Here is a 13,023-nt window from a genome sequence, read left to right as displayed (position 1 = left end):
TGATTTCTGAAATATTAATCAATATCTAGAGTAAGCCAGATCAACTTTTTTTTTTTACCTTTAAGTTAAGTTTATTTTTTACAGAGTACAGAGATTTGTTCTTGTTGTAAGTTTAGACATAAAATGAGTTTGCCTGCTAATCTGAATGGTCCTGCTGCATATTTAATATATAGCTACATAGTAATAATAATAATTTTACATATAAAAATATAAGATATATTTATGATAAAGTGGATTTCATTATGTAATGTAGTTACATTACTTCTACTATTATTATAGCACAAGACCTTTATAAATATTCATAATAATCATAATACTTTTAAATATAAGAATATAAAATATAAATGTATATTTATGAATTTCCTTTAATAATGTAGTTACATTATTATTATTATTATTATTATTAGGCACAGATCAAAGCATCTACACCAGGATCCTATAAAACTAATAATAATAAAAGTAATAATATTAACTATAAAACAAACTATATATTTATTTATGTAATTACATATTTAATATGGTTACATTATTATTATTATTATTATGCACAGATCACACTAAGAAGTAAATGCATACATTATATATTCATAATATAATATTTTGGAAATCTTAAGAATTCATCTGTTTTTTTTTCCATATTTCTGACAATTCTATGATATAAAGTTTTGTGTAATATTAAAAGCTAAATAATCCCTTTGCTACTGGGGAAAAAAAACATGCATTTTAATAAAAATTAATGGATAATACATTTAAAGCCATAAAATGACAGAATGAAGAACTACACTGAAACATCTTTGAGTTTATTGGTGTATTAAATTACAGATATTTGTATTTGTGAGCGCACAGAAGGAGCGTGTAACTAAAGAACGGAGTTAACGGGTCTGGACCGGAGCAGAGCGGGTGATAACTCACACCAAATAACCTCTCCAGAGATACACAAGACAAACCAGCAGACACACAGAGCTTATGAGAAACCATAAAACACACGCGAGCTCCAGACGTCCACAGTCACTCCCAATAAAACACAGCTCCTGCATCAGAGAATGAAACAATAATGCTCCAGTCGAGCCGCTGCACAACTCTTATAATCACCAGCTAAAGCTTTCAGTCAAACACCATCCTGCAGAGAGATTCTGCACTTTGAAGGAGGAGGAGATCAAAGAAATCGTGACTGTGTTCAAGCCACTTCAGAAATTTGAGGCCACAATACACACACACACACACACACACACACACACACACACACACACACACACACACACACACACACACACAGACAGACAATATATATGCACATAAAAAATACCTTATTATTAATATAAATAAGTTTACAATTAAATAGTATTTAAATAGTTAATTTATAACATTAATAACTGTATAACACATTAAAATACACTTACATATCATTTAAATAATTGAAACAAAATAAAAATAATTTGCAAAAAAAATAAATGTTTTATTAAAGCATCTGCATCTGTTTTAAAAATTACTGTGTATTGTTGCAATGAAAATTAAAATATAAATTGTGTTCATTACAAATATAAATAATTATACTTTTGTTTTATTTTTATGTATTACAATGTTTAGGTACCTACAGCCAGTATTACTATTGTTAAATTGGTGCCCCAATTATATATATCAAATATAATAATATATTTAAAAATATAATATAAATAAATATAATTATATATATAATATATATAGTTTTAGTATTTTAAGCATGGATAAAAGCATTGGATAAAAGCGTCTGCTAAATGCATAAATTTAATTTTATACATATATATATATATATATATATATATATATATATATATATATATATATATATGCTTAAAAATACTAAAACTATATTTAAATATAGTTTAATAAAAATACATCTGTTTTTAAAATACAATAAGTATGATTTTTATGTGCTGTGGAGCCACGGCTCTGTTAGCTGTGACGTCACATGAGAAGTAATCTGATGTGTCAGAATTACTGCTGCATCATGGGAAACAGAGCAGATGTGTCTGTGTCACACACAAGATCCCCAAGAAATTCATATCTGCATGTAATAATAAAACACAATTTAAAGCTGACTGACCGCTGTCAGTCGTTTCCCATCATGCCTCAGTCCTGCTGCTTCCTGCATGTTCAGCATTGTTTGAGGGTGAATTAGGAGTGAAGCGTGTGTGCTGGTGAACGACAGCAGAGCTGAGCACAGCGGGATTGTGGGATTGAGAAGGACTGAACTCATGACTTTCAGATGGAAAACACACATGAAGGTGACACACGCTATCAGCTCTCTGATGAAAATTAAACACGTCATATCACCATCATGATGACACATATCTGATAAAACACTCCTTCTTATATGATGATAAATACAAATAATATCAAATAATATATACACAAATTATTTTATCAGGAAACGCATGTGTATTTATTTATTATTATTGTTTTTGCAAAAAATCATATAAAGTCTATTTTATATAACATACAGCATTTTATTTACAATATATACAAAATTTTATATTTAATTGTTTGCATTGCTTTCATTAAAATAATAATAATAATATAGTGGAGTTATATTAAATGTAATTAATAAAATGTATTCAATACATATTTTTTGTCCTTTTTAACAATGAAATTGTTTCGCTGATTTTTTATGTTATATTTCTAAAATAATAAGATAAACGGGCTAATGTAGTTTATATAATATCTCTATAATATAGTTTCTTTATTTCCCTTTTCTTTCTAGCTTGCTGTATTTATTTAATTATATTTTTACATTAAATATGCAGGAAATTAATTAAATGAATATACATATAGTAATATATTCATTATTTTCATTATTTCATTGAATTTAATTGTTATATAAACTGTAGATAGATAGATAGAACATTATTTAAATAAAAATAGTTGATAAACAAAACTATTTAAGACTTTTTATTATTATTTATAGTATTGTGACATTACTTAGTTATTATTATTAATTATTTATTATACATTATGACAATATATATAGAAATTAATAACATTAATACATTTTTCAAATATTAATTTGACATTGCTTTTATTATTATTATTATTATTATTATTATTATTATTATTATTATTATTATTATTATTATACATTCTGCAAGTATATTAAAAATATACTAAAAAATCTTTTTAATATATTTTGCTATTTTATAATATAATATAATTTTCCATAGAATATTTTTAAACTTTCGGTAGTCTTTAAGGAAGGATTTGAAACAATTGAATAAAAATGTCGGTGAACGGCTGATTTTGTGTGCCAACAATGTACAGAAGTGTGAGAAACAGACGAACGGTTGCATGCAGAGTTATTAGAGCTGGTCAGGCTAATTAAAACTCAGTCCAGCGCTGGAAGGACAGCAGCAGACACACACACACACACACACACACACACACACACACAGAGCAGCAGACGAATACTAATGACCCAGAGCAGCTGATCCTCCACTGATCCAGGGTCAGAGAACAGCTCATTCATCCGTTATTACAGCTGCAGAGACACTGATCTCAGTCCAGCTGGTGAAGGACGGTCATTATCCAGTCCATGAGGAGCCACGCTTTATCATTCAATATAAAGCTGCTTTATACGGCTGTCCTTTATGGACAATAATTCTATTCTGAAGCCCCAGCGGGAATTATAATATCATCTCTCACCTCCCTACATCCAACCTGAGTGATCTCTATCACGCACCGCTTCTTTAATATGCAGCACAGGTTTGCATTTTATAACCAATCCCGCGAAAACACTGTAAGGAGAGAGAAAATCATCTGTGAACTCACAGACTCAACGGCAGCGGTGCTTCAGAAGCTCTTCAGAGCCAAACACTGCAGCAGAACATGTATTAAACTCTCCACTCCGCAATTAAATCACCATTTAACCACGGGTTCAAACCCAATTAAGTAATTAAGCCACTTGGTGTTGTCATGAAGCGAGTTAATTACTGTGAACTTCCTCTGTTCCCAGCGGGCCTGTAACACACAGGAGATTTTACTGTCTCACACACACACACACACACACACACACACAGCTCATGTTGGGTCCTGCGGCCTTAAAGCAACATGACTAACTAGAGCTCTCTTTATATGCATCACATTTCACGCTTCAAACACACTGCGTTTATCAGCCGCGTCTCTCGTTTCTGCTCATCTGTGAGTCTGGATCATTTCACTCATCAGACGGAAGATGAAAGGAGAAACTCTAATGTGACAATCAGACAAACAGCATGAGCTCAAAAACACACTGTTTACTGCAGTATATACACACACACACACACACACACATATGCACGCGTGTGTTACGTGATGAAACATGCCAAAAAAGTGTTTTGTCTGTCTTTGATGATTGTATTTCATTAGGACTTCATGATATGTGTAGGACTCTCCACTCCTGAAATAATTTAACTCCCTAATTGTAGATAGTCATGTAATATCAATAATTAGCAAATCATATTTGATATGAATTATTTAATATTTAATCAAAAAATTATTTATAAAAGAAATTATATAAATATATGCATGTATGAGTATAATGTAATCTATATAATATACCATACATGACTGTATATACAAAATATATGCAGCTGTATAATATTTATATATATACATATATGTGTCTGTGTGTGATATATATATTGAGTGTTTATATATATATATATATATATATATATATATAAACTATAATTATATTTAATAGAAATATTATACATATAAATATTAAAAATAATATATATTACATGTATGATTATATACATTATATATAAAAATAAACTGTTAAATATTTATATATATATATTCTGAGATTTGAATATTCTGTATTTCTATATATATATTAATATGCATATATATATATATATATATATATATATATATATATTTGTATATTCTATAATTTTATGCATTTAAATAAATGAATTAATAAATTTCATTTAATTTATTTTTCTGATGTATTAATTTGTCAAATTTGATTTTATATTTCAATATTATGTGATTATGCTGTTTCCAGCATCATATAGGAGCTGAGTCTGTCTCTGGCTCTCAGTGAAACTTCACCTGTTAAAAAAACAAGATTTGGTTCTTTCCATTTTCTTTTAGTAATTTAATATGAGAAATATCTGCAGGCTTGACTTAAAGCTCCATCACTCTGCATTAGTTTGCACTGGATCTGTCGCTTCAAGCACAGACACAAACATCCTTCGGTTCAACAAACCCTTGTTTGCTTCTGCAGGATCATCTGAAAGACATCAGATCAAGCAGACCGATTCAGAGTCAGGATGGGTTTCCTCCATCACTCTTTAAGAGATTGTGTTTCACTGGATCTATATGGCGTCTGTGCTCAAGACAAAGACAAAGTCTCTCCACATTTCGAGCGACAGCAGAACACCATTAGTAAGTTCATTCTCTCTCTCTGTGGAGGACAATGTATTTGTTGGGTCTGGACTATACAGGTGTAGATTACACACCCTTCACTGACCGCTGAGACTCTACACCTGTGGGAACCAACACACACACACACACACACACACACACACACACACACACAGAGATAACGGTGTACGTTATGGACAAAAAATGTAATTCCAATATTTTGGGAATTTTTTTTCAATACTGATATATTTTTATGCTTGTACCTTGACTGACTTAGGCCTGTCATTCATAAAAAATGTGGCACTAAAACTCTCAGTATGTGGCAGTAAATCCCTGTTTAAATGAGCAATTCATTTAATTATTCATTCAAAAGATTTGTTCAAAACAGCTGATTATTCAGAAACGAAGCAGATTGCTGTCTTTATGAATGAATCATTGAATCACTGACTCAAATGATTTGTTCTAAACAGCTGATTCATTTAGAAACTAAGCACATGACTGTCTTTATGAATGGATCATTGAATCACTGACTCAAATGATTCGTTCTAAACAGCTGATTCATTTAGAAACTAAGCACATGACTGTCTTTATGAATGGATCATTGAATCACTGACTCAAATGATTCGTTCTAAACAGCTGATTCATATAGAAACTAAGCACATGACTGTCATTATGAATGGATCATTGATTCACTGACTCAAATGATTCGTTCTAAACAGCTGATTCATTTAGAAATGAAACAGATGCCTTTCTTTACGGGTGGATCATTGAATCACTGACTCAAATGATTCGTTCAAAACAGCTGGTGCAATTTTGAAACGAAGCAAATGATGTCTTGATGACTGGATCAGTGAATCACTGACAAATATTTTGTTCAAAAACAGATTAATTCAGGAACAAAACGTGCAGGGTTGTTCTGAGATGCACAAATGCTCTGATTCAGCTTTGATTGCAACTATTTTCATTGGCCAAAAAGAAAAAACTAAAATGCAACTCCCTTAATATTAACACCATGTTTGTCGAACTGTTGTGTAGAGTTCATGCAACATTTGCACTCTCATGATAATTCTATGTCAGGGTGTTATTTGTGGTTGCTAGATAGTCTCGCTCTGGATTAAGTTAAAGAGCCTCACCAACAAGATATTTAAGTTTTCTGAATACAAGCATTGAATGAACTGAATAATTGAATAAAAGTGAATAACAAGATGATAAAAGCGAAGAAATGAAGTGTGTCAAACACCCGTCAAACAATAATAAGAGGCTGACAAAAGAAACAGGAAAACAAAACAGAAAGAAAGAAACTAACAGACAGATTGAGACGTGTGGCTAGTAACACTGTTGGCACAGGATATGATGTAGCAGCTCTGCAGTTACCGTGGCAACATTCGGCACATGCACGGATGCGCGGGACGAGCAGAGAGAAAACTCTGGAAGAGAATAGAAGAAAACAGCCGCTCCATCAGAGCAATGAATGATTGAAGAGCTCCACTTTCACTGACCTTCTTCTGTCCCACATACATCTCTGATCTTCTTCTCCAGACTACAGAGGACATGAAGTAGGGTTTAATCATAAAAACACACTTATACTGCAACCCAAAATAACAAGAAGGAATAAATAAGAATCTGTATTGTGCATAAAGTAAATTAAGTCTGTTTTTAAAATAAAATTCATTTTAATTTCATGACAATTAAAAACACCACTAAGTTCCTTTTAATGTAAAAGATAGGTTGTTTTTATTATTGGTAGTAGTAGTATATGTAAATAAGTTTTATATCATTTATATTTATATAATATTAAACTTTAATAAATTCCAAATGAAATGTACAAATAATCAAAATATATTAACGCAACATTTTATGCAAATGCAAAATGCAAAATTGCATTTTGTCAATTATTTATACAATATTAAAGCTTTGTTTAATGTATTAAAGAATATTAAACTTACTTTGCAGTTTGAAATGTAAAAAAGTAAAAAACAATTGTGAATAATTTAAAATAAAATTACCCAGAAGTTTATTATTAAAATGGTAAATTATTTATATGTAAATAATTTTAAATGTGTGTTAATCTAAATAAAGAAAAGAATAAAAAATTTACGTTTTATGTCAATTAATTGCTGATAGAAATGTAAAAAAATATATAGTCTGTAAATATTTACAATTTAAAAAATGTAAAACATTTCATATTAATTAATTACCTAAATATAAAGACCTAAATATATAGTTAAAATAATTTTTATACTCATACACACAAACACTAAATGTTTGTTTCTATATATACATTTCTATATTTAAATGTATTTATAAACAACATAATAATAAATAATATTCTTCCACTTCCCACTATTAGGCTTACATCCTAATAGTTTATATATTTTGTACACTACACACACACACTATACACACACACACACACACACACACACACACACACACACACACAATAAATAAATGATATATATTATAATACAATACACTTAATTTCAAGGATGCCGTCTGACCTGAAGGTGTGTTTGTGAGATGCTCATTAGCTTCCACTGTCACACATTCTGTTTAAACCAGTAATAAGCAGCAAAGGCCAGACTCTGAATAACAAACAGCTCCATAAATCACCTTCTTCTCTCTGTCACATACTGATGCTGCTGCGCTGAGCTGTGGATAAATCACACGAAAGCTGTTCAGATTCTCCCCACCAGTGCTTTAACAGGACACACGTTCAGTCATCAGCGTGAATGATGAGCCATGAATTCATTTAGTGGGTTTGTAAAACGGCATCAATGGTGTTTGCAGCTGCAGGCTGCGGTGCATCAGATGTGCTGATCATGCAATTTTACACCAGATTGATAGTTTTGTGTCTCGTTTTCCTGCTCTTTCTGCAATATTATGTGGCCTTAACCAAACCTCGCTGCCCCACTTACATCTTAAACTCAGTCAGTAATGAGTCTTCACACCCAAGCCACCGGTCTCCGATCTCCCAGAATGCCTTGCATGTTTAATTCATGGTGTTTCACAGCACAGCAGTGGGCAAAATGTATTTACCCTCTTCTTCTGCAGTTTCCCCACTAGAGAGACTGTAAACAGACTCCAAACATCAAATCTTCTCCAAACGAGTCCATTACATGAAAGCCACATTCTGACGCTCCATCTCATATTGATGTGTGTGTGCATATTTGCTAACTTATGAATACTAATTTGAGTTTAGTTTGTGGGTTTTGGGGAGACTGAATTAGCACAAGTCACACACACACACACACACACACACACACACACACACACATACACATACACATACACATACACATACACATACACATACACATACACATATACATATATAATATGCAATATAAGTGTAATAAAAACATATATTATTTATAATTTTGGCAGTAGATAAAATACAAGTGATATTGATTATAACCTATACATTTATTTCCATGCACACTACATATCTGTAATTTCCTTCAGTTCAAAAACTGTTGCAGGATGGAAGTGTTTGGGGTCCTAAATGTGAGCAACAATAAGAGTTTAATGTGTTTCCACAACAAAAGTAAAAAGTGTGAGGGCAAAGCAAACGACAGCAAGATCTGACTGCTGTGATAAAGAGGCAATCAAACAGATGTGTTTGTGCAGAGCCACTGTGAGCCTGGGGTCCAGTGTTCAGAGTTTGAGCTCGGTTTACACTTTATACTCATCAAACCGCTGTTTCATCGTGGCCCTCGTCTGCTAGAGCATTTACTAAAACAAAGAGCCGCGACGAAACCCCATAGTGTGCAGACTTCCATGGTAACCGCATGGATCGTGGTACTGTGGGCCGAAACAAGCAGATCTCCCACAGACGCAGCATATTGTGCCAAAACACACCTGATCGCGGCGGATTACACCTAATGAACACCAGAGCGCCGTGGCAAAGCCTCCTAATTCTTCAGAACATCACTGAAAATAAAATGTGACCACTTACGGTTCTGAAGTTGATTAAACAGCTCTGGAAAACTTACGGACCATCTTTTTTCCCAGATGGCAGCAGGTACGGATGCAGTGTCTCTGAACAGTGTTGAAGTGCAGCTGCATCTGTGCAGAGGTTCAGTAACGGCCCTGTGGAGAGAGAGAGAGAGAGAGAGAGAGAGAGATGATGAATACTAATCAGGGATTCTTGTAGTAAAGCTTCAGTCAAACATCCTCCAGAGACTCACACTGATCAGCTGCATTCACTGAAGAACCTTCAGATGATAAATGTCACCATTTTATGTAGCGGCACATCATTATGTCACATCAAATAAGCAACACCCTGGACAAATCACCCTAATGACACCTAGCGACCACCCAGTACACCCTAGCAACCACAGTTACTTCTTGGTAACTAGTTGTTTATTCCACATCACATAGCAACGCCCTGACCGAGTCACCCTAAAAACCACCTAGCAACCATCCAGAACACCCTAGCAACCACAGTTACTTCTTGGTAACTAGTTGTTTATTCCACATCACATAGCAACGCCCTGACCGAGTCACCCTAAAAACCACCTAGCAACCATCCAGAACACCCTAGCAACCACAGTTACTTCTTGGTGACTAGTTGTTTATTCCGCATCACATAGCAACGCCCTGACCGAGTCATTCTAAGAACCACCTAGCAACCATCCAGAACACCCTAGCAACCACAGTTACTTCTTGGTAACTAGTTGTTTATTCCACATCACATAGCAACGCCCTGACCGAGTCACCCTAAAAACCACCTAGCAACCATCCAGAACACCCTAGCAACCACAGTTACTTCTTGGTGACTAGTTGTTTATTCCACATCACATAGCAACGCCCTGACCGAGTCACCATAACAACCACCTAGCAACCATCCAGAACACCCTAGCAACCACAGTTACTTCTTGGTGACTAGTTGTTTATTCCACATCACATAGCAACGCCCTGACCGAGTCACCCTAACAACCACCTAGCAACCATCCAGAACACCCTAGCAACCACAGTTACTTCTTGGTAACTAGTTGTTTATTCCACATCACATAGCAACGCCCTGACCGAGTCACCCTAACAACCACCTAGCAACCATCCAGAACACCCTAGCAACCACAGTTACTTCTTGGTGACTAGTTGTTTATTCCACATCACATAGCAACGCCCTAACCGAGTCACCCTAACAACCACCTAGCAACCATCCAGAACACCCTGGCAACCACAGTTACTTCTTGGTGACTAGTTGTTTATTCCACATCGCATAGCAACGCCCTGACCAAGTCACCCTAACAACCACCTAGCAACCATCCAGAACACCCTAGCAACCACCGTGAACACCTTAGCAACCGCGGCAGCATCCTGGTAGATAGTTTTGCATAGGAAAGTCTGGTAGCCCTTTATAATGCAGGCTAAGGAAATGTTCTCCATCGCTGTACTTCCTGTATTAGATTAAGCGTCATATCAATCTGCCTGACAAACTCTATTCTCTGTTTCTAGAGGAAGTGCATGGTAATCAATGGAGCAGAGAGACTGGGCTGATTAGATTAGCATCCAAAACATGTCTGATTCTCCGAGACGGAAGATCTGATCGGCCGGAAAGATTAATAGCTGCTATGCTTCCAGAAGTACTCCCAATTCAAACAAGCAGAAAACAATACTTTTAAACGTACTGTCACAGGAACACTTCATATCTCTAACGTTATTCATAAATAAATAAATACAAATAAAGTTAATTGTTAATCATATATAGCAATGCACTTAATTCATTGCCATTCATACACTACATGAGGTCTTTCTGAAAAATTGTAATTGAATTTATTTTCAAAATATTAGTAACATTACGTAATAATAATAATGTTATTAACATAAATTATTAGATATTAAAATGTTCTCATTTCAGCAATAATTTAAATTATAAGCATAAAACAATGCCAACAATACATAAGTAATTTATTGGCACATATACATACTATGCAAAATATTTTTACAAAGTTGTAAATGAAGATTATTGGATTATGTTTTACAAAAAAAAAAAAAATACTATTAAGTTTTTATTTACTTCAAAACTGTACATTTAATTTGACATTTATTTGTAATTATTGACTAGCAATTTAAAAACCATTTAAAAAGTATTTTATACGTTTATACGTATATGTGTATATTTGTACATTAAATATCTGTGAAGTTCTAAAAAAAAAAAAACATAATAATCATAATAAAAATCAAGGAAATGAATGGGATTTTTACCATCAACATTGTTGCACTCTTTAGAGGAATTACTCTAGTTTTACGTCATAACAACTCAATTGAGAGTCTGTACAATAAACAGTATGTTCTTGGCTGTATCTATATAACGTGTGTCTTCATTTGCACTGGCTATTAAACAGCAGTCTAGGTTCAGATGCAAAACCTGATCAAGGGTCTTTGTGCATAATTCATGCTGTGAGACGCTTCAGAGAAAACTCCAGAAACAGAGCTTTTATCATCAGAACTGGCTTTCCTCCACGGGCCGGATTAAAGATCACATCCCTCCCTGCCATGAATTAATAACGTCAAACGCTTTTATCATTCACGACTCGAAGCCACAATTCCAGAGACGCAACTAACACATCAAATTATATTAGGAACGGAAGTCTCAATGACAAAGACAGGTTCATTATGTCAATAAGTGAAGAAACTCTTGAGGAATGCCAAGTCAAACTACTGTTTAATTAGTAGTGAATCAGTTGAAAACTTCCTGGATATTGATGATATAGATGGAGAGAACTGGTGCAAGCATCAGAACCATCTAGAGTCATTCAACCTGATTCAACTGAATCACTTGCAGGAGCTTCTGAATCAGAAGCCACCATTAGTGATCGTGTGAAATAGTATGGTGTTACTGGAAGTGGGTCGAGAAACCTATTAAAATAAGACTTATATATGTGAATAATTCTGATATTATGCATATAATTAAGGGAAGGAATTAATTAAGGAGAATATCATACCATCATGCAACACTTGTGGTCCCAGAGGGCTGATACTTTTCTGTGGCTAATTAACCCAGATGAACATTCACAACCAACTGTTCTCAGTGTAGCTTTGAGAATATTGAGTTTATGAAGAAAATATTACAATTCCTCATGTTGTTCCAAACCAGTCCAACTTTCTTTCTCCTGGAAAACACAAACAAAACCGTTTAGCAGAATTACTTTTTCTGAACATTCCAAAACAATTTAACAATTTAAATTAAATACAGTTATGGTTATGTGAACATTAAGAGAAGATTCTATTTATTTCATAGGGCTAACATCATGAATATTCTGGAACAAGGAGTAATAAAAATAAATAAATAAAATGTTCTATGAAAGTCCAACTAAAATCCTTTCTAAATATTTCAAAACATTATTTACATGATTTACAAATATTTTTGGTTACACTAAGCGAACATTCTATTTGATCATTTTGTAGCTAGGGGACGTTAGTTTTGAATGTTTTCTGAAACAAGCAGTAACATTAAAAAAATTATAGCTGGACATCTAACTAAATGATTTGTAAATGTTTCTAAACATTCCAAACATTTTTTAAATCTTTTTAAAATTCCAAAATGGAACATTCCGTTTTTGGACTGTAAACGTTACATTTGAATGTTCTCAGAATGTTCTGAAAACAAGTCGTAACATTTAAATATTA

The sequence above is a fragment of the Carassius auratus genome, unplaced genomic scaffold, assembly GCF_003368295.1.
Source record: "Carassius auratus strain Wakin unplaced genomic scaffold, ASM336829v1 scaf_tig00021970, whole genome shotgun sequence".
In the NCBI taxonomy this organism is placed as follows: domain Eukaryota; kingdom Metazoa; phylum Chordata; class Actinopteri; order Cypriniformes; family Cyprinidae; genus Carassius; species Carassius auratus.
This window is presented reverse-complemented; position numbering follows the sequence as displayed.